This window comes from Ambystoma mexicanum, chromosome 2q, assembly GCF_040938575.1.
Source record: "Ambystoma mexicanum isolate Mex_15411 chromosome 2q, UKY_AmexF1_1, whole genome shotgun sequence".
NCBI classification, from domain to species: Eukaryota; Metazoa; Chordata; class Amphibia; order Caudata; family Ambystomatidae; genus Ambystoma; species Ambystoma mexicanum.
The window spans coordinates 651,759,942-651,781,235 of NC_090924.1; the positions used below are offsets into that span (position 1 = coordinate 651,759,942).

Genomic DNA, 21,294 nt, shown 5'->3' on the forward strand with positions numbered 1-21,294 from the left:
GCTTTCATGCGTTCTTCACACACCACAGCACAGAGTCCACATTAGAACCAGTCCCTAGTATGGCCCATTCCCAGTTCATTCATTGTGTCTAGATGTGTGAAAACTCCAGATGGATATTTTCCAACCTCCCAAATAGTAAGAAGGTTCTTTACCACCTGGTTAAACCATTTAATCCAAAATAGACTACATGGCATTCCATCATCAGATGACAGGCAATCTATGCAATCAGATTTAAGGTGTAGCAAAAGAAGAGAAATACGATGGCTCATATTACTCACTTTAATTGCAACTCTCTATTACAGATCAAGAATGGCTTATGCTGGACCACTATCAAAGTTGGTTGCATAGCTCTATGGCTTCAATCAACCCAACGATCCTAAATATCAAAAGGCTACTTTTCTCATAACATCAAGGCTGACAGTGGCAGTAATCGGCACCTCACTTTGACGGCCCTAGTGAGAAATGGGTGGACAGTAGCTGTCGCTGAGCTGAATCCGGCAGTGCTGGGGCAGCTATGTGACCAGCACAGGCCCATATCCGGGACCCATGTGGTCTGACCCAGTGAACCTACAGGCGCTGCACTCACCACCAGTACGTTAGGGAGAAACCAAAGCAGATGTTGCACACACTGGCCCACTCCCATGAAGATGTATGGATGTCCTACAGCTTCTCTCCCTGTCAGCACGTCTTGTGTAGGTGATAAAGGGCTCCAATCGATTTGTGAGATGCCAAGAGCAAAGGCATGCACAGAGGTGTACAACAGGCGGCATAGGTCGCGCTGCCAGGGGAATTCTTTGGATTCTCCCCCACCCCCTATCTACTCGCATAAAAACACGCAATGTGCTGCTGGTTAACACAGCCAGGTGTGTTGTTTGGGAGATTTGTCCTCAGCCCCACTGGTGAAGGGTGTGAAAGGTTCCATCCCCAAGGGGGGAAAAAAACAAGGTTCCCACCAAGTTGGTCCAATATACTCAATTATAACAGCTGTTAGGGTTAAGAATTCAATTTTGAGGGCTGTGCAGTCTCATTTTATGTGGTTCTGTTAAGTAGTCAGCCTTCCATATCACATACTCTCCAGTTCGGGCAGGTCCATGGCACGGGACAAGTAATCCGCCACCATCTGATATTTTCCGGGTTTATGAACAGTCACAAACTGGTAAGGCTGGAGCATCAAAACCCATCGCAGGACTCTATGGTTTGAGTCTTTTTGTGTGGCCAACCATTTCAGGGGTGCACGATCGATAAAAATGATAAATTGTCTTCCCAGTAGGTAATACCGGAAAGACTCTACCACTCACTTTATAGCCAGGCATTCTTTTTCCAACGTGGAGTACGGAATCTCGTGTGGAAGTAATTTCCTACTGATGAAGGCTATTGGGCACAGATTTTGTTCCGTTCCCTGTGACAACACCGCTCCTAAGCCACATCCCGAGGCATCCGCCTGCAAATAGAATTCCTTCGAGAAATCAGGACAATGGAGAACAGGCTTTGTGGAAATCATCCGGATCAGTTTCTGAAAAGCTTGCACAGCCTCCGGGGTGATCTGCAGGGGACGGGTTGTTTTCAGTGCATCCCTAAGGGGTGCAGCTATGGTAGAGAAGTGTGGTAAAAATCTCCTGTAATACCCCACAAATCCCAGGAAGGCTCGTATTTCTTTTCTAGTTTCAGGAGGCCGTAGCTTCTGCAGGGCTTGAATCTTGATCAACAGAGGGGTTATCGCCCCACCTCCCACTGCATACCCCAGATATTTGGTGTTATGTGCTGCCAGTTTGGACTTTTGGGGGTTAATGTGCAGACCAGCCTCTTTCAATGCTTGCATCACCTGAGTCAAATGTGCAAGGTGTTTGTTCCATGTATGGCTGAAGATTACTATGTCGTAAGTAAGCTGCAGCATATTCTTCGTGTGGTCTCAGGATTTTATCCATTAAGGCTTGGAAGGTAGCAGGGGCCCCATGCAACCCAAAGGGTAGGACCGTGAACTGAAACAAGCCATGCGGAGTCGAAAAAGCAGTTTTCTCTTGGTCTGCTGGTTTGAGGGGAATCTGCCAATACCCTTTCGTGGGATCCAGAGTGCTCAGGAAGGCTGCTGACCCCAGCCTTTCTATCAGTTAATCAATTCTGGGCATTGGGTAGGCTTCATATTGGGATATGGCGCTCAACTGCCTAAAATCCATACAGAGCCTGGTGGTACCATCAGGTTTAGGTACTAGGACCACGGGTGAACACCAGGCGCTTTTAGATGGCACAATGGTCCCCAATTCAAGCATGTTGCCTATTTCTTTGGCTATTTCTCCACGTTTTGACTCCGAAATTTTGTAAGGCCTGAGACGTACAATTTTCCCTTCTTCCATGGGTATTGAATGCGTAGCCATATGTGTTCGTCCTGGAATTCCTGAAAAACTCTCGGCCCACGGTTTCAAGGTCTCCAATAATTTGGCCTTTTGGGTCTCACTTAACTGTTCCCCCATTTCAACATCTTGCAGGCTACTATGGCTATTAGGTACCATTTGCTCTGAGACTGACATATCTGAGAGTGTTGCACATAGTATGTCCGGTGCTCCTTCTTTCCACAACTTGAGCAAGTTAATGTGGTAATTGTGGAATCTATTTTCCCAGTCAGGTTGTTCCACCTCATTGTGCACCAGGCCCAGGTTTTGGGTTATCTGATACAGGCCCTTCCACTGGGCCAACATTTTGTTTGTGTGGGTAGGCAGTAAAACCAGCACCTTGTCCCCTACCTTAAGGGAACGAGGTTGGCTTCTTTGATCATAATACTTCTCTTGTCTTTCTGGGGCTCTCCCCAGGTTTTCCTGCGCAAAATTTCTCAGTTTACCTAGATGTTCTCTTAGTTCATTGACAGTCTGTGGGCGAGGTTTCCTCCTGTTGTTCCCAGGTGTCTTTTAGTAATCCTAGTATGGATTTGGGCTGTCTTCCAAATAATAATTCAAAAGGGGAGTATCCGGTTGATTGCGGTGTATCTCTTAGTACCATCAACACCCACAGTAAAACCTGATCCCATCACAACCCTGTGGGACTGGTGGCTCTTCTTATCTGTTTAATAGTTTTATTATATTGTTCCACCAGTCCATCCGTTTGGGGATGGTATACCGAGGTTTTCAAGTGTTGAATTCCTACATTTTTGCACACCTCCTTCATAACCACTGACATGAAATTAATCCCCTCGTCTGTTACTATTTCCATGGGTATCCCCACTCGAGCAAAGAACGGCAGAAGTACATTGCATACTTGTCTTGCTGAGATTCCTCTTAAAGGGAAAGCTTCGGGATACCGAGTGGCATAGTCCACAATCACTAAGAGGAACCTGAACCCTCTACTGGTGGGCTCCAATGGCCCTACAATGCCCATTCCTATTCTCTGGAAAGGCTCCTTAATCAGGGGCATTCTTAGCAGGGGTCCTCGAGCCGGTGTATAAGGACTTGTTTTTTGACAAATGGCACACTCCTGACAATATCTGGCTATTTCCGCATACACTCCCGGCCAGTAAAAATTCTGCAACACCCTTTTCACTGTCATGTTTTCTGCTAAATGGCCCCCTGTTGTGTGGTCATGTGCTAGATGAATCAGAGTTTTCCTGTATGACTGGGGAACCAGCAATTGCTCCCTCTCTTCGTTGTCCGAGCCTCGGGTTACCCTATATATTAGGCCTCGATTTTCCTTGAAGTATGGTGTGGTGTGGTAACTGGGGTCCCTCCGTTGCTTGCTCTCTGGCCCTTTTTAGGGTTTCATCCAGACCGGTTTCGGTCCGGAACGAGGGAAGATGGTCCCCCACCTATGAGGGCAATATCCATTCCTTCCCCCCCACCCCCCATGTTCTTTTCCGTACTCCTTTTCTGGCTCTTTGCGGTTTTCTCCCTTCTTGCCGGTACCCCGATCTCTGTTGTGGCAAAAGGCGCTTCCTTTAACTATTTGTCGAATTCTGGAATATCTGTCCCTATTAGTACCGGGACTGGGATGGTGGGAATAATGGCTACTTTAACTGGTATCTCCTGTCCCTGTAGCCCCAACAAAATGTCTTTCGTAGGGTAACCTTTTACATCCCCATGCACATACTTTATGTCAATGGTTCTCACCTTTCCTGGGTCTTGCTCACTCACATGCGGTTGTATAGCCGTCTGTCTGCTACCGCTGTCCATCATGGCTGGGATGGGGATGTCCATCCACCGTTTCCCCGCTCTATCACATATGGCAGTTTCGTCCGATATCCTGGTGTTTGTAATGTTCCCACCTCCATGGGTTCAGCCTTGGTTTTTCTGGGACAGAACCGGGCTATATGGCCCCACTCCCCACATTCAAAACATTGGGGCGCCTGCCCTCTTAGGACGCTGGTTCCGTTGGTGGGTTTAGGGTCTGGTCTGTTCCATGGTTCCTGGGTGGCTCCCCGGTAATTGCTGCATATGATAGGAGTGTCATTGTGGGGCCTTGCCGGTAGTGCGGTGTATTCCGGCTTTTTGATAGGCGGTTGCCACATCTATGGCTTCAGACAGTGTAAGGTGGTGATGTTGTCTTACCCACCGTTGTATGGGACTCAGCAGGGCGTCAATTAATTGTTACAACATTAATCTGTCCGATCGTGGCGGTGTTTGGTTGTAGCCATTTTTCTGCTAAATCTTGTATGCGGTAGAAAAATTGCCTGGGGCTCTCGCCGGGTTTTAATCTGGTTTCTCGAAACTGTAGTCTATATGACTCCTCATCCATTCCCAGTCTTTCCAACATGGATTTCTTGATGTCCGTGTATGGGGTGTCCCCTGTGGGATTGCCCGCCTAATAGGCACCCTGCATTGCTCCACTAAGCAGGGGCGCCAAAAAGAAAGCCCATCGGTCCTGTGGCCATTGTGCTGCTCGGGATATTCTTTCAAAGTTCACAAAGAAATAACTGGGGTCATCCCCCGCCTGGTATTTTTGAAGTACGGTAGGGGGAATGGCCGGATGTGCTTGTTGTGTCGCTACCGAGTCACCCAGAATCCTCAATGCTTCTCAGCCCGGTTCCTGAGCTGTGGTTTGTACTTGCAGAGCCTGTTGTAGGGCCTGCCGATCTGCTTGCGCTTGATGCCCTTGTACTTGCACTAACTGTTGCAGCTGCTGTTGGCCTTCAGCTAGTGCTTTCAACACTCTTCCATGCTGATGAGAATTGGCGTTCCTCCTGTATCCCACCGCTGCCACCACTGTTAAGTAGTCAGCTGGAGACAACAGAGGTTTTTCTTTCAACAATGGTTTATTTTCACAACTAACACTTCTCAGGTCATTGAATTCATACAACTGAAGACGGTGTTATGCTCACCTGGCTCCCACAGGGGCGTCGGTCGGACCCGGACAGCTGCGGTCTCCACCCACGTGATGCGTAGTGCAGTGATGACTGACTGGATCTGCCCTCCTAATCTTGGCTGCTTAACCCGTAGAAATATTCCCCTGCAAGTGGAGGGATGGATTTAGCCACTTGTGGATTCAAGTAATGGCATCCCCACAGTCCTCCCCAACTAATCACCTCCGAAATGCCCTCACAGCAATCTCACCTTATATTCTTGAAAGATGAGCTCTCCATCCTGCGTGGATTTGCAGGGGCGCGTCGATTCCAGTTACTTCACTAGTTTGAAGGCTCGGGAGAGTTCCGAAGAGTATGGACTCTGAGGTTCCTATTAAGTTCATAGAGTTCAATATGTCCGATGTTCACTCTTGTTCCCCCCCTTCCTTTCTTGTCTTGCAGCTGGCTTGTGAAAAGATGCTCTTGTGGCAGCTGGTGGCGCTCAGGTAAGAGTCTGTATTACCCCGGCGCTGTCCTGTAAATGTTGCACGTGAAAAACGTGTTGTTTTGTCTCTCTTTACAAATGCGGCACGTGAAAATATGGAGAGTCACAAAAGGATGCCTCCGGTGGTAAATCAGGTAAGTCTATGGTGGTAAGAATTATATTTGTTGGTTCCCTCGGCTCACCTTGTGGTTTTCTTTTGTCTCCTAGGTGCCGAAGTTCGGCAAAGAAATGATGGAGGCAGCGCCGACCCGAAGGATGCTGTGAAGACTGGTGAGTATGGCACGGCGCTGCAGCTGGAGGTGCGGCGCGTGCAGAAATGATGTTCTTTACAGGTCCGGAGACAAGATGGATCCAGAATCAGGTGTGAAATAGAAATAAGTTTGTTTTCTAACCTTGTCCCTTTCTTTCCTCTTTGTTTTAGGAGCTCCGGATTCGAGGCAGGCGTGGCAGAAGACTGGATGCAGGCTGCAGGCAAGGTGAGCGTTACGCTGCTGGATGCAGAATAACGCGAAGTGTGTGTTGCTGGTCGGGTGTGGTTTAAATAGCCTCAAAAGTAGTCCCAGGTAAGAAGTCCCTAGAACCACACCCGAGTAAAAAATAGTCCCTGTAGAAAAATAGTCCCTTTCAGGTTTCATGTTGGATTGGAGTCATTTGCAGCATGGTCTGCCTGAGGTAAGTAATGACTATGAGACTGGCGCCTTAGGCGCCAGGACTGAACCCAGATAGCCCCTAGCCGGGGCTGCTGAGGTTTTACTAAATCTCTAGATGCCTGCTCCCGGGGCTGATGGGCTTGGTCCGGATGCCTGGGGGTAGGCATCATGACAGCCGGTTCCTTTCACCTCGCAGGCACAGCCGTTGCGACTTGCTTTCGTCAGTTCCAATTGTCTCTCATCACACCCCGGCGTGTTCAGGCTTTCAATCCTCAACCTGCCGCCAGTCGATGCAAACAAAAGAAATTAAATAGCAATGGCCCACAGTTCACCTCTCGTAATACTTTCCTCTGGTTGCCATTTTTCTGCTCTGTACTGCTGTCTGGAGCCTCGGACAAGGAACGGCGTCACCCTGTAGGCTTTCCGCTTCTTCCTAGTAAGCCCATTCGTACTCTCCGCTGGTCTCACTCCAATCGGATGTGGCGCCCCTCGCCACGCGCTGTTCCTGCAAGAGAAGAAGATCCCCTCTGAGTCTTTCAGTTGCTTTTAACTCTTGACCCGCCCCTCCCTAGTAATCAGCCCCTGGTGTTCTCAGCAACGGTTTTTCCACACCTGGCCCCGATTCCCCACCTCCTCCCTGCTCCGCCCGCTGTGGTTTAACCCTGTGCTTTGTGTCGTTTCTGGTGGGTCTGATATGATACGGAAACCCGGTTTTCCCTTTTCTTATCTTTCTTTCTTTTCCCATTGGTGGGCCCCCTCCCTGATGCGGTATTCCGTGGGGCATTCTGGGATCTGTAGTCTTTTCCCTTCCCTTAAAGGCCAGCATTGGCACCCGGCTGCTCACTTCCCCAACCTCCTCCTTTCTCCCGTGATCCAGGTCGGCCGCCACCGCTTCCATATCACAGGATCCTACTCTTTGTATATTCCCCTTTGGTTTGGGGACTTTCTGGATCAGAAGCACTTCTGCCCAAGTCCCCATGTCACTACATACAGGAGGATATGGCCCTGTGTTGCCTAAAATGCTTGCAGGCTCAGGGGTACTTCTTCAGCAGCCCTTGTGTGCCTTATAGTGATTATATTACCCTATTGGTTGTAGGCTGGTGGCATCTATTTAGTTTTGGCTTTAATAGTTGTTCAAGCCAATTTTCTGCATTAGTACCCCGATAATTCTTTATGGTATCCAGTGGGGTACTAATGTTTTGTTTTAAGTCCTACTCTTGGCCATTTTGTTTTATGGGGCTGTATTTCAGAAAATCCAAGAGGCATGTCTATAATGGCAGCTGTGCACATGTGGGCTCTTTGTGAGCCCAAGATGGCATCTTCTAAAGTAGCTTGAATGTGACTAAACCAGTTTAGGCCACTAAACTGTGGGGGTGGACCTGTGTGTTTGGAAGTTGTTGGGGCCAACCTAATTGGCTGGCCACCAAAACCTGTGCTTTAAATCCCCCAATGGCATTAGTGGGCTGGCAGAAGCCAGCCCCTGTGAATGAAAATACATATAGGGTATTGTTGCCTTAAATGCTGAATGATTTTGCCACCAACAGCATTTGTAGCAAATTTTGAGACACAATCTTTTCATACTAGTGTGACTGGTGTCTGGTCTGTACTCCGGTTTAAATTTGCGAGTGCTGGATGTCTTGCCTGGGTCTTCTTCCTCCTGCAACTGGTCGTCCTCATCTGCTGGGGCCAGGCCTAGCATCCTGGCACAGTTTTCCAGGCTGTTCGCCACCGCTTACTGCCTGGCAGTGGGTTGGAAGCTTCCGCCGTCTGGAAAGGAGTTGGCACCTCAATAAGTGACCAAATCGATTTTTCTGGGTCATCCTGGGTGGCCACCAACATTGTCCTGCTGTAGGCCCTTTTCTGCTAGTGTGCCATCCACATTTGCCTGCCGAGCTGCTGGGGTCTGTCATGTGCAGGTATCCCGTTTCTCCTAGGGCCATCAGTCATAGATTCCGCTTCTGGATGGTGGATCCCCTCCCACGAAGGATGATAGTTCTTTTGGGCCATCACTGTCAGCGTTGGCTCATGGTTCAAGCCCCTTGGTGACCGGTTCCTTCATCCAACACAGCAAACGAAGATTCGTACTTACAGATTGTTTTATCATTCTGGGAACTGACATTCGGAAGCAAATACTGTGATTACCTACCTCTGGGCTTAGGGTAGGTAGGTTATTGAAGATACTCACCCTCATGTCCCCGCCAACTGCACAGATATACATTGGGCTGAATACCATGCTTTTTGGATCCTGGAGGTGCAGGGTCTCAAACCCTCCACTGGATCACTTATTTTGGGTCTCCACTGGTGTCCCCAGGGTTGTCTTCTTCCAGGTACCTATGGGGAGGAACTGGGACTTAAGTGGCTTTTTATCATAACTGCAGGTCACATACAAATTCTGTCCGGTTTTCTATGGGGAACTTTTCTCAACACTGGAACACCCGCAAGTGACACTGCAAGGCACTTACCCAGACAGTGGCATTTGTGTAGGGTTCTCTGGAATTCTATGCCATGGAATGGCATTTTAGGGACTACCCCAGATTTATTAGGGATTATTAAATCTAAATATTACACTTCTGCCTAGCATATACATTTTATGACCAAATGTGGCTACTGTTTCCATCTTTGGGGTGTAGTATGCCCTTCTAGGCCTAGGGACTGTCTTACTAAAGTATGTCCTGAACTTTGGTGGCCTACTTGGCTGTGTTGGATATTGTGCTCCCCTCCCCTCTACTTCCAAGTGCTATAACTGTATGGTGTGCATATGTATTATGTATCCTACTTGCATTTAGAGTATAGTAAGAAACCTGTACCTGGGTTCTGTGTGGTACCCTTGGAACTTGAACACAATGATATTTATGGTGTGTAATATTGTCTTAGTGTCTACTCTTTAACTTACCTCTTGAACTCTACATGTATTGTGTCTGCCACTTGTTATGGGGCTTACATTTTAATGTAAAGAGAGAGTTATGCCTTAAACAGCAATGTACTGTTTTTATTTTTGCTTTTGCCCAACATACGGTCAGTCCTTTTGTTGCAAAGAACTGAAATGTAGGTCTCAAAAAATTAGTGCTATCTGGCTCTGCTACACGGACATTTCCTTGTTCGCTCCTAGGACAGAAAGCTCATTGGCTTGCAGTACGCCGTGCGGTCGGCGAACTTTGGACGCAGCCGGTGGTTGGCTCGAGGGAAGCGTGCTGTGCGTCAAAGTTTTTGGGAAACGCCGCCATGGTGTATCGGAGGGCAGTGCAGTGCTGAAAAGGACTGAAACATAATGTACGGCATGTGGGAAGAGGGGATCGAAAGGGTGGGGGAGAGAGAAGTGGTTCAACTGAGATGTGCGATTATTAGATGGACTAAGACGGTGGTGTGCCTGCAGTATCCGTGCATACTGCACCAATTCGCCGGTCCCTGCACAGGTGACTACCATGTGTGGTGATTGCAGGCAGCCTCCGTTAGGGCACGCTAGCTCGTACCGCCATCTCTTACCGTGCTGACTGGTAGTAGCTGAATAGCAGAGAGGGAGTGCATTGCAAAACATATTACGCCATGTGGCGGTGTGTGGGATATATTGACCCACTCAACGGCATTGCCTTACATCACTGAGCTGCCTGTGCGCAAGAAACAGTAACCGGGGCTGCGCTGGCTCCTGTGCGCACCAGGACCTCAAAACTGCTTGTGGCAGCAAAAACAGAAAAAAGGCTGCACCATTTTGCCTCACACACTTCGGGCAAAATGGAACAAGGGGACACACTGACAAATAGGCCAGTGTGTTCTGAAACATATATGGAATCAAGTGAAAAGGAAAGGCTGTCATTGCTGCAAAAGCCAAAATCCCTTTCAAAATGAAACCGTTTTCACCCTTTCAAAATGCTGCTTCGATGCCAATTTCATCTGTCATTCTGAAACCTCTGTGTGTAAAAAGGCCCAGTTAAAACCAACTCTCAGAGAAATCAAAAGCAACTTCCCTTTCACTAGCACAGGAAACGCGCATTTATTTCTTGACAAAATGTATCCAGGCGAAGCACTTCAAAGAGGCTTTTTACCCTCTGAACCAGGTGAAGGGGAACTGTATCTATACTTTAGATAAGAGTCCTGCTGCAGCGAAAATGACTGCAGCTGCCAAGACAGTGGCAATCTGAGGAGCTGCAAACCGAATTAAAGTAAGAAATTAAACAATTTAAAACACATAGGCTGGAGTTTCAAGCTGTCAGAAACCTGTAATTCCAGTTGCCAGCTATGAAACTCCTCCTATGACGGGAGATATAAATCCAGGACACTTAGGTGCGAAGTACCAGCTTGAAAAACTTTGAATGGGTGAGGACAATGACAGTTCACATGCTCATCAGACCTTCATCTTTGCTCCCGACCGGGACAATAGCAGTCCTGAGACACTCACCTGTCAAGCGTGAAAGGGCAATAAAATTTTAAATTAAGACTGGAATTCCCCTTGCCTGGAAGGAAATGACAGCTGCTTGCAGTTGAAGTAAGGGAAAAAAACCAGGATCAAGTAACAAAGGGACTGCCTTTTGGTGCCAGAGATTATATTATAAAAAAACTTTAAAGACTCTTATTTCTGTAGCAAGAATTAGCAGAAATGTAAAAGTTTGCAGTGTTAAATTAATTTTGTGGGCCATCTTTTAAAACTTGGTAGAACTCAATGCCGCATGGGGAACAGAAGTTACGAAATGTGACAGATTCCCAAGAAAGTATTAATGTGGCAAACATAAGATTTTGTCATCCGTGGAGACAATTCGCATTTGTGTATCAAATTGTAGAATTTTAGGCCAAATCTTTAATGTGTAAAATTACCAAAATGTGTCAGAAAGACGAAACAAGGTTGCACAGACTGGAGGTTTGGACCAATTTGTGCTGCACAAAATATGTAACCTCTGTATCTGATTTACTAAGAGGTGGCAACTGCATAAATATCCGTGTTTGGCAAAATCGGATTTTCAGTAAAGGAAATGTGGGAGTTTCTAGATACAGTAAAAATCCCCTCAAACATGACATCACTTTTCTGATATCCAACCAATTGTGAGCAAGGCGGACACTATGCCCTTGCCCAATCCTATTGTTAGGGGCATGGGTAGTGAATCCTGCCCCCGTCATATACTGTAATAATGTCATCGGGCATTATAAATAAGGGCCCCTGACTAGCACTCGGGACGCACACGGATTCCTGATTCCTACCCTGTTCCTGTCTGTTCCTGTCTTCATCTTGCATCTATCCATCTAAACTCCAGATCCCAACCACAAGGCTAAGCAATTGCTGATCCTGCTTCAGCTAGGCCTCAATTCTAAAATAATCCCCATAATCAAGGGAAGCAATGTGGTGATTTGGGGAAGCATCTTGAATTTACCTGGCTTGCTGCCACTCACTGCTATCCTAATGCCCTATAGGATCCAGTAACCAGAACTGCCAATCCAGAAGAACTATCCTTTGGTATCCAGTCCCTGCCCAACTGACTCTGCCCCGCCGAGTTTGTCCGGCTGCCCTGTGTTAGACCAGATCTGTGTGGTGATCCAGAGCGCTGACTCCAAAATCCAAACTAGAAGTGTACTGTAAGTATCAATAGGAACCATAGAAACATAGTAAACCTTGCCTTGCTTTGTTCCATCCCAATCTCCAAGTCATCCAACCCTTATCCTGATAGCTGTAATATTGTCACAATCATTCTTGAAACCCTGCCTTTGATTCCTTGTGCTAGCGCCAATATCTTTAATAATTTTGTCTTGTGAAATCCTAAGCCCTTAGTCCTTCCTCGGGTAATCGGACTGGGTCCGCCAGGGCAGGCGCAGAGGTGCTAGGGTTCATTCCGCGGATCAACTCCGGAGCTTACTGTGTCTCAAGCTGGTAGCCAAGCCTGAATGCCGTAGCATAAAGTAAAACTGTCCTTGTCAAAATTGATTTCTGTTCCTTTTTCGCGCCTTTATTTTTCCAAAAACGCATCTCATTCTATCTGGCATAACTCACTCAATTTAACAGCTAGAGACCTCATTTCACTTTCATATCGTACCTAGGATCCTCATCCAGATTTACAATATTACACCAGTTTTTATTAAAAAAAGTTTTGGTAAATTCAGGCGGGATTTGCAAAAGTGGGTAATTTTACAACATGTCATTTTGGTTATAAACGGTTTTCAATCTTCCATTCAATTTCGAATTGTATGCTTTTGCTCAATCCATTGCTTGTGATTGCTAGTATCTTTCCAGTGTTGCGCCAGTAAAGAATTGTTTATGTTTCAAGAGTTTTAGACACATTCATTGTTTATCCATCCATTTCCGAGTGTCATTTTACCATTGCCAGGGTTTAAATCCGTTTTTCTCTCTTGTTTGGGGAGGGAAAGTCGGATTTCTATTCTGTTTATTTGTCATTCCCGATTACCTGCTGATTCTGTTTATCCACTTAAAATTGATTATTTGTGGGTTGAGGAAACTTTGGAGGAAATTCTAACTCCAGTGCTATCTTTCCGAAAATTCAAAAGTATCTCTATTCCCTGGTGTTTTGTAGTTGTGTTAATAGAAGGTTAAACTAAGTGCATTGCTTACATTCATATTGTTCTTATCACCCCATTGGCGATTGCTGCCCCATATATTAAAAAGTGTGTGATTTTCTTGAATTTCTAAATAAATAAATAAATATTACCTTTACCCGGGGTATTTGAAAAGGGGGTGTGACATGAGTGGTGTATCTCTCAAATATTGAACCTACATATAACAAAATAAGCATTTCAGTTGTGTGCTGCATACTAGGCTGAGACCAGGGTGTATCGCCCGATTGAAATCCTTAACAGGTGGGAAGAAGGGATGGAAAGGATGGGGGAGTGAAGTTATTTATCTGAGATATGTCAATAGGTGGACTAAGACGATGTGGCTGCAGTATCCGTGCATATAGTGCCAATTCACGAGTCTCTGCAAGCCGACTACCATGTGTGCTGCATGCAGGCAAGCATTGTTATGACACGATACCTGGTGCAGAGACCTCTTTCCGTGGTGACTAGTGGGAGCTCATTTGCAGAAGGGGAGTGCATTGCACATGACATGCACATTGTAAGATAGTGTGTATTCCGATTTGTTGCATGTGGTAAGCCTGTAACCCATTTCATACACGGATGGAGGCCTTGCACCGACAACTATGTGCCGTGGTTGCAATTAGGTTTCACATTGTTGCCTTCTGTGTGTGGTTTGTCAGCATTACATACATTGTTCATTCCATGGGTGTGGTGCTTCTTAGCACATCCTACATGGTTTACTCCATGGCTGCAGCTACTGGAGTGAACAGGTCTGCAGTGCGTGCCCTGAGTGCAGTGTTGTAATACTGTCAGTATAGAAGAGGGTAGGGTTAAAGTGCATGTTTATGTGCATGGATACTACAGTGTGTGAAGTGGGTGCCATATTCAAATAGTACGTGCATAGTAGTGGATAGCGGTGAACTGCATATTCCATAGGATTGCGCAGTGTCCATTGCGTGGAGTGCTGCCTACTGTACTCCACTATGAGGTACTGCTTTTGTGTACTGAAGAGAGTGCTGGGAGCAATACTATGTGCATGAAAGTGGGTATGGGTGCCGGAGGCTGTTTTATGTTTGTAGATTCTGCCAACTGTTGCATGTTTCCATGCATAGCTGTATTATGGAGCAGAGGTTGGGTAGCACTGGCGGTGGCTGTGGTACGAGTGTGGCACTTGGGCACATGTTGCCATGCATGGCAGTATTACGTTGCAGTGGGTTTGGGCAAGGCCTAGGACTTTTGGGTGCATGGCCAAAGGCCGTAGGCCATGCACCCAATAGTCTAGGCCTTGCCCAAATGCACCGCAGCAATGCAGTTTGGACTGCATCTGTCAGAGGGTGCTCACCTTTACAGAATGGTTGTGGAGCACATTTTAGACTTGACAGAGCACCTGAAGTCAATTGACATGCATATACAGTTGGTTGGTTCGATTGGCAGTGACCCCATCGTATGTGAATGAAAGTATGTAGGGGTGCCGGAGGCTGTGTCAAGTTTGTAGATTCTGCTAAAAGGTGCATCTTTCTATGCATACCTGTATAACGGTGCTGAAGTAGGGTAGGAGTGCCGGTGGCTGTGGTACATGTGTGGATTGTGGTACTTGGTGACATGTTGCCATGCATGGCTGAATTACGTTGCGGTGGGTGTGGCCAAGGCCTAGACTATTGGGTGCATGGCTAAAGGCTGTAGGCCATGCACCCAAAAGCCAAGGCCTTTCACTGCATCTCCCAGATGGTGGTCACCTTTACAGAATGGTTGTGGAGCACATTTTACTCTTCATAGAGCACCAGAAGTGCGCTGACATGCATATATTGTTGGTTCCATGGGTGCAGCCATTGTTAGAACATCTTACGGGTTTCGGTGTACGGCTGGAGATTGTGCAGTGAAAAGTCTTGCAGTATGTCCACTGGGTGCAGTGTTGGAACACAGTCAGTATAGAAGAGGGTAGGGTTGAAGTGAATCTTCTATGTGCTTGGATATTCTGGTTTCTGTAGCTTCCTGGGAGTAGGCCCAATGTTGTGAAGATTGTGTGGTTTGGTTGCCTGTGACACAATACTTTGTGAATGGAAGTGGGGAGGGGTGGCGGAGGCAGTGGTATGTTTGTGGAATCTGCTAACTGTTACATGTATGCTTGCATCGCTGTGTTATGGTGCTGGGGTTGTGTAGAAGTGCTGCTGCCTATGTAACGTTTGTGGATTGTGATTTCGGGCCACATGTTCGCATGCATGGCTCCATTAAGTTGTGAGTGTGGGCAAGCAGTAGACTCTTGTGTGCATGGTCAGAGGCATGATGGGTGCCGCTCTGGATGATTTTGGATGCGGAGATGCAGTCAAAACTGCACTGCTGCGGTGGGTGTGGCCAAGACCTAGACTATTGGGTGCATGGCCAAAGGCCGTAGACATTAGGTCATGCACCCAAAAGCCAAGGCCTGCACCACACTGAGAAAAAGCAGACGTAAAGAGATAGGCTATGAGATGATTCTGGAACTGGCAATGGTCCTCCTCAAGTTTCAGGGAGGCTGTTGCAGAGAGAGGCCCCAGACGAAAAAAAAAGATATCTACCACCAACTGGTTGCTTGCAGAAGCGACTAACCCCGAGGGAGTTGGAGGCGGATGAGGGAAGAGCTTGAGAAGGGAGATATTTAGGAAGCGAGAGTTGAAGATATTGAAGTCCCAGGGCCCTGAAGGGCTTGTGCATGATGCAGAGGGTTTTCACCTTATTCCTCGCAGCCGCTGGGAGCTATCGCAGACATTTCAGTGCAGGAGAGATACCATCCCTGGGCTTGAGGCCAAGGCCAAGTCGCGCAGTCCTCTTCTGGATGAGTTGCAGAGGGTTGAGAATAGAAGCAGGCAGATTTAAAAAGAGCCTGTTTCAATAGTCCAGCCTAGACAGAAGCACAGCTGTGCAGACAGTAACCTTTTGGAAACTTGCTTTAGGTTGGTAAAATACATTCAGTGCTGCTTTTGGTGGCATATTTTTACAATTTATGTAGGAGATAGGTTAGTGGGGAAACCAATTTGTAGCATTGTAGGAAGGAAAGCAGAGAGGTCCTGTTTCGATATTACAATGTATGATATGGGTAAATGAAAACATTACAAGCACATACCACTGAAGGGCCACTTGATGGCAGAGGATGGGGGAAAAAAACAGCATGCTTTTAAAGAACGTAATCGACGCTTAGTGGCAGATACCGTACGCAGAGGCACTTATAACACAGTTGTAAACATAGTAGAGAAAACATTTTCATACCACCATTTTGTGGCGATGGGTGCACATGTGGATGCACAAATATTGCAATCTTTTACTGAACTTTCTACTGTATGTGCTTTCGAATGACAGGACACTTGCAGGCTGATTTTGTAACGGTACATATGAAGTGTTGTGCCGAAATGCCAGTGTTAAATGCTAACGTCTTGGATGGCATTGGTGGATGCGTGTGTGACTATTTACCCGTACCCAATGAGGTAGTGGTGGACAAACAATTGTGGAAAGGGAAGAAGGACTGCTCCTGCTTTAGTCAGGCGCGGCCCTCGCAGTACTTTGGGAAGCGCACGTGCCACATTCTGCGCTTCTCACCATGCTGGCCAATGGAAATGGGACTGTGGGGATTATCAAATCAGGTACTGTGGATGTGGTTCACAAGAAGGGGTGGTCAGACTGTTGTACATTACTCTGCGTAGTGAGGCTGGCTGACATGGCGAATCGCATTGTGTTGACTTTGGGTGATGCCTTCGTGATAGATCTGCACAAGTATGCCCTGGAAAGACAATTATGGAAATTTCGGTTTGGAAGGAGTGGACGTATTGTGGTTCGCGGTCTATGACTGAAGTTTCGCCGATATGCATGCTCTTTGCAGAGACCTGGTGACTTTTGCTACTGTCTATGTTATCGTCATGCACTACGGTGGTATACATATCGGTTACGTGGCTTGTTTAGGTTTGTTCCATCGACTGAAGAGGTTGCTGAATGTAGTAAAGAGGCTTTTTCCCACTGCCAAGGTGCTTTTCTCATCCATAACACCAAGAAGAGTATGGGACAATGTTCAGGAATGTTTTCCCGAGCCAGAGATTGGAAGGTGTCTCATCAACAGAAGCATGTATACTTTTTTGTCCACTGGTGGGATGTTCTTCTGCAACAATGACCTCATTCGTTGTGGAAATGCAGAGTTTTTCCAAGCAAATGGCATTTCGTTGTCGCCCATTGATAATGTGCTTTTGTTTGCCCGTCTACAGGATGCGGTGAAGAATTTACTTTAACAATGTGAGCACAAGAAAAAACACAATCAAATAAAAACCGAAGAAAGGTGTTTCACTATAAGCACGTTAAAAAAAAAACAAAAAAAAAAATTTTAAGAAAAAAGGCTCTTTTCAGAGCCTTCCCCTAAAAACAAACTCCCTGTCATGATGCCTACCTCCAAGGAGCCAGGTCCGACCCAGCAACCCCAGAGGCAGGCAACATTTCCCCCAGGGAAGTGCCAGCAGGCCCAAGCTGGGGCCCTTTGGACACAGTCCTGGCGCCTTAGGCGCCAGGCTAATGCTGGACCCCTGTCCTGGCGCCTTAGGCGCCAGGCTCATAAAGCTAGACATGTGTTCAAGTGTTTTAAGGTGCACTTACCTGATGCAGACCATGCTGCTACATCCAGGCCCTCTTGAGGCCTGAATGGAACTACTTTACCTGTGGAACTACTTTCCCCTGGGTGTGGTCGGGGAAGGATACATACCTGATCGGTGGAAGGATACATACCTGGAACTTCTTCCAAAGCTATTTAAACCACACCCGATCAGCAACTCACGCTTCGCGTTGTTCTGCTCCTCGCAGCTGGACGCTCACCGTGACAGCTCCTGCATCTGGCCTTCAGCCACGCCTGTCAGCATCCTGGGTCACCTGCTAAGAGAGAATTGGAGAGAAAGAAGACCTTACCTGCTAAAGCTGCATTACGAAGACTTCACACCGACAATCCTGAAAGGGAAGACATCATTTTAAAAGCATTTCGCTTTGATCGCTGCAGCGCTGCATTTCACTCACCTTTCCTGGGCACCTCCATCTTCAGCAGCGATCATCCGGATCCGCAGCCACTTGCCAGAGCCTAGAGAGAAAAAGACAAGAACACAAGGTGAGAGAAGGAAGGGAATAGGAAAAGCTCAGTTTCCTTCTAAGACTTACCTATTGGGTCATTCCCATTTCATTTCGGGTCCTGCCGCTTCCTGGCATTCCGGACCCCGGCCCCTATGGGGAAAAAAGACAAAGACATTGAATGAGCGAATGCAAAGACATTACCCGAACGCTCATCCAGAACTTACCTGTCATTTACTGGAACTGCACGTTTCACTTCGGGTCGGCGCCATATCTCCGGCATTCCGAACCCCGGCCCCTAAGGGGAAAAAGACAAAAGTGTTAGCGCTTGCTGCAATAAGACAATGAACATTATTATTAAGCTTGAACTTTTCAACTTGCTACAGAAACTCTTACAGCGCCTTACCTGAATAGTCAAGCTTATTTGAACTCCCATTAAACCTCAATCCAGTGAAGTAACTGGGTTTCAACGCGCCCCTGCATCAGAAGCAGGATGGAGAACTCGTCCTTCCAAACCCTAAGGTGAGACTTCACGGGGAATCGAGGAAGGGTATCGTGGAGGGTTGGAAGGGAGTGGGAGGCTTGAGCAGTATTCCGTCAGTAGGTAATACTCCCTTTTCACGTAAGGGGAATATTCCTGCGAGCCAGTGAGTCCATCTTCAGAGTCCTGCGCTTCACCATAGAAGAAGCATCAGCACTCGAAGCCAGACCTGCGCCTCCGTGGGAATCAGGTGAGCGTGACACTCCCTTACCCTGGTTGCAATTTATTCCCCCACGCCCGCCCGCAGCACGAAATCCACATCTGCGGATTTTGAGGATGGCCATGGAAATGGGACTGTGCAGGCTGAGGTATTGCGCAATACAGTTTCTGGGTGTGGTGTTTATGAAGAGGACTGGTGTACAGAACTGATACTGTTACATGGAGAGCTCTTCAATGTGATTGGTGGATGCGTGTGGAACATTCTAACAGTACCCAATGACGGCGTGCTGGAAAGAAGGCAGTGGAAAGGGAAGAAGGAAAGTTTCATTGGGGCACTTGCCGTACTTGGGGAAACGCACGTGCCACATAGTACCGTTTTCACCATGCAACCCATGGGAATGGGACAGTGGAGACTATCGCAAATGAGGGTGTGGTTCACAGGAGGGGCTATTGAGACTTTTCTCTATTACTGTGCGTAGTGAGCTGGGCTGACATGGTTGCCATTACTTGCAAAGGCAGTGTAGCACAGCAGATTCGGTCCAACATCAATTACAGGTCAAACCTATGTGGCTTGCTACTCTGCTCCGAAAAGCTACAACCAGATTGCGGAGCAGCTCTGGGGTGCGGCCTTTTGTAGGGCTGCTGTAGAGAACTTGCATCCAGAAAACAGGCCTACATTGTTCAAAAACATATGTACATGTGCAATGGCACATTGTGGTGTGTTTGTAATCGTGTACTTTCCGAAAAACACGCCGTACATTGCAAAACACTGTACTTTTCCGCTGTCCCGATCGTGTCCCCAAAATAAGGGCCCATGCACGGCGTGGGTGCGGTCGCCTGGTGGCATCGCCGCTGTTCTCCCTTGGGACAGCTGTCCACAGGATGCGTTTTGGGCGGAATACGTTGTGCGCATGTGCATAGGTGTCCGATGCACACCGTTGCCACTCCTGTACGGATTAACACGCTGGGTGTTTATAGGGTATAGCAGGTGAGATGTTTAGGTGTATAGCTACCTGTAGGACGTTGGTGGGTGGTTCAAACTAACTAAAGTTCGTTTGCATTTGCTGCACAGTGGGGGTGTTACCAGAACACAGAGGCACAGATAAACATGCGTGTACTTGTACAACGACCAAACTTCCGCTCCCACGCGTAATTATAGGTGGCGTCATACGGATGCCTCCATTGTCACTGCGGATAGGCCGGACAGGTGCGGTGTGCGTAGGACACCTCCCTTTTGCTTGATTGCGGTCATTCCTACGAGGACTGTGCACCGCTGAGTCATAACAGCATTTTTTTAAAAAAACAATACCACATATACACTCAACAACAATTTAAATATCAAAGTTTACTTGCACACATTCATACACACCATTAGGAAAGGGAAGGGGTAGCAGAAGTGGATACTTATTGTGGGGAATTGGGGATTTGCACAAGTTGGTTGTGAGAGGAGGAAGAGATTGAGGTATCACCGTAATGTCTCCCATCACATGGATTTTGAGGGGATGGTGGGCTGTGACATGGGGAAGGGGTACAAGTGCCGGTCTGCCAGTGGTGTATTATTTTGTCCATACTATACCCTTGTACGCAATGTTTTAAGGCTGCACAATTGTTCAACAATGTTTCCATTTTGGCTTCCAGGCTGTACATTTTGCTATTTACATATTTACAGTTTCTTTCCTTTCCTATGCCCGTATGCTGTTGTGGAAGGGGTGCCGCTTGCGCTGCCTTGCTTTCCTTTCCAATATGTTCTCTTACAGAAAAGAAAATGTTTTCGGTGTACATGAAGCAATATATATTACATAATTTTAGTTTCACACTATTGTTCGTACCAATTTGGTTACTATCGTAAGTCACTGCGTCATGAGGGACATTTTCTTCCAACCATTGTAAGGTGTTTGCCATTGATACGTACAACCTGTGCAATCATCAGACAAAATGTACTGTGCTTGCTACATTGCAGTGATGTTCTGGTACTAGTACTTTCCCGTCCTTACTCTGGGCGTTCGTTCTTTGTTCCCATGCACAGTAGCAGTGAGGTAAGATTGTTTTGTTGTTGGTGTATTCCGTTATGGTGTACTCCCTATGTCTTTGTGCTGTTTGCTTCATAAGTACACAGTTTGTAGCCCTACTCTATTTTACCTTCAATTCATATATATGCTGCTGCTTGCATATGTTTCTTGTGTTTGCTGAATGGTACCACAATGTAAGAGAGCCCATGCCTTTCTGAGCAAGTTGGAAGCCACCCGATGTCCGCGACCAGACGCATATTCCGAGACTGCTGCGCGCAATAACATGGTGCCCACAGGTTCAGTATTTTGTACAGTACATCGTCAAAAAGTAAGTGTACCCTGCTAAAAACGTATGCAATTCACTGAAAAAATGTTGAAGGAACATTATGCTTAAGCTCCAATACTAAAACCCTATGCAATTCACTGAGAAACATCTTCTTAAAAGGGACGCCGTGTTTTAGTTGCCCTAGGAAAAACCTATCAAATTCACCACAACAAGTACTTGGAAGGAACATTACACTTACTTGGCACTAATAACAACTTATCCATATTATGGTTACAAGTAAAACCAAAAAAAAAACAACCTTTGATGT

General features: G+C 46.9%; 1 protein-coding gene across 2 annotated transcripts in view; it reads right to left on the minus strand.

The window, feature by feature from the left end:
- NUBP1 (NUBP iron-sulfur cluster assembly factor 1, cytosolic) overlaps positions 1-21,294 on the minus strand; it is a 339,483-nt gene that overhangs the window by 230,804 nt on the left and 87,385 nt on the right. The gene's annotated exons all lie outside the window — the stretch shown is intronic.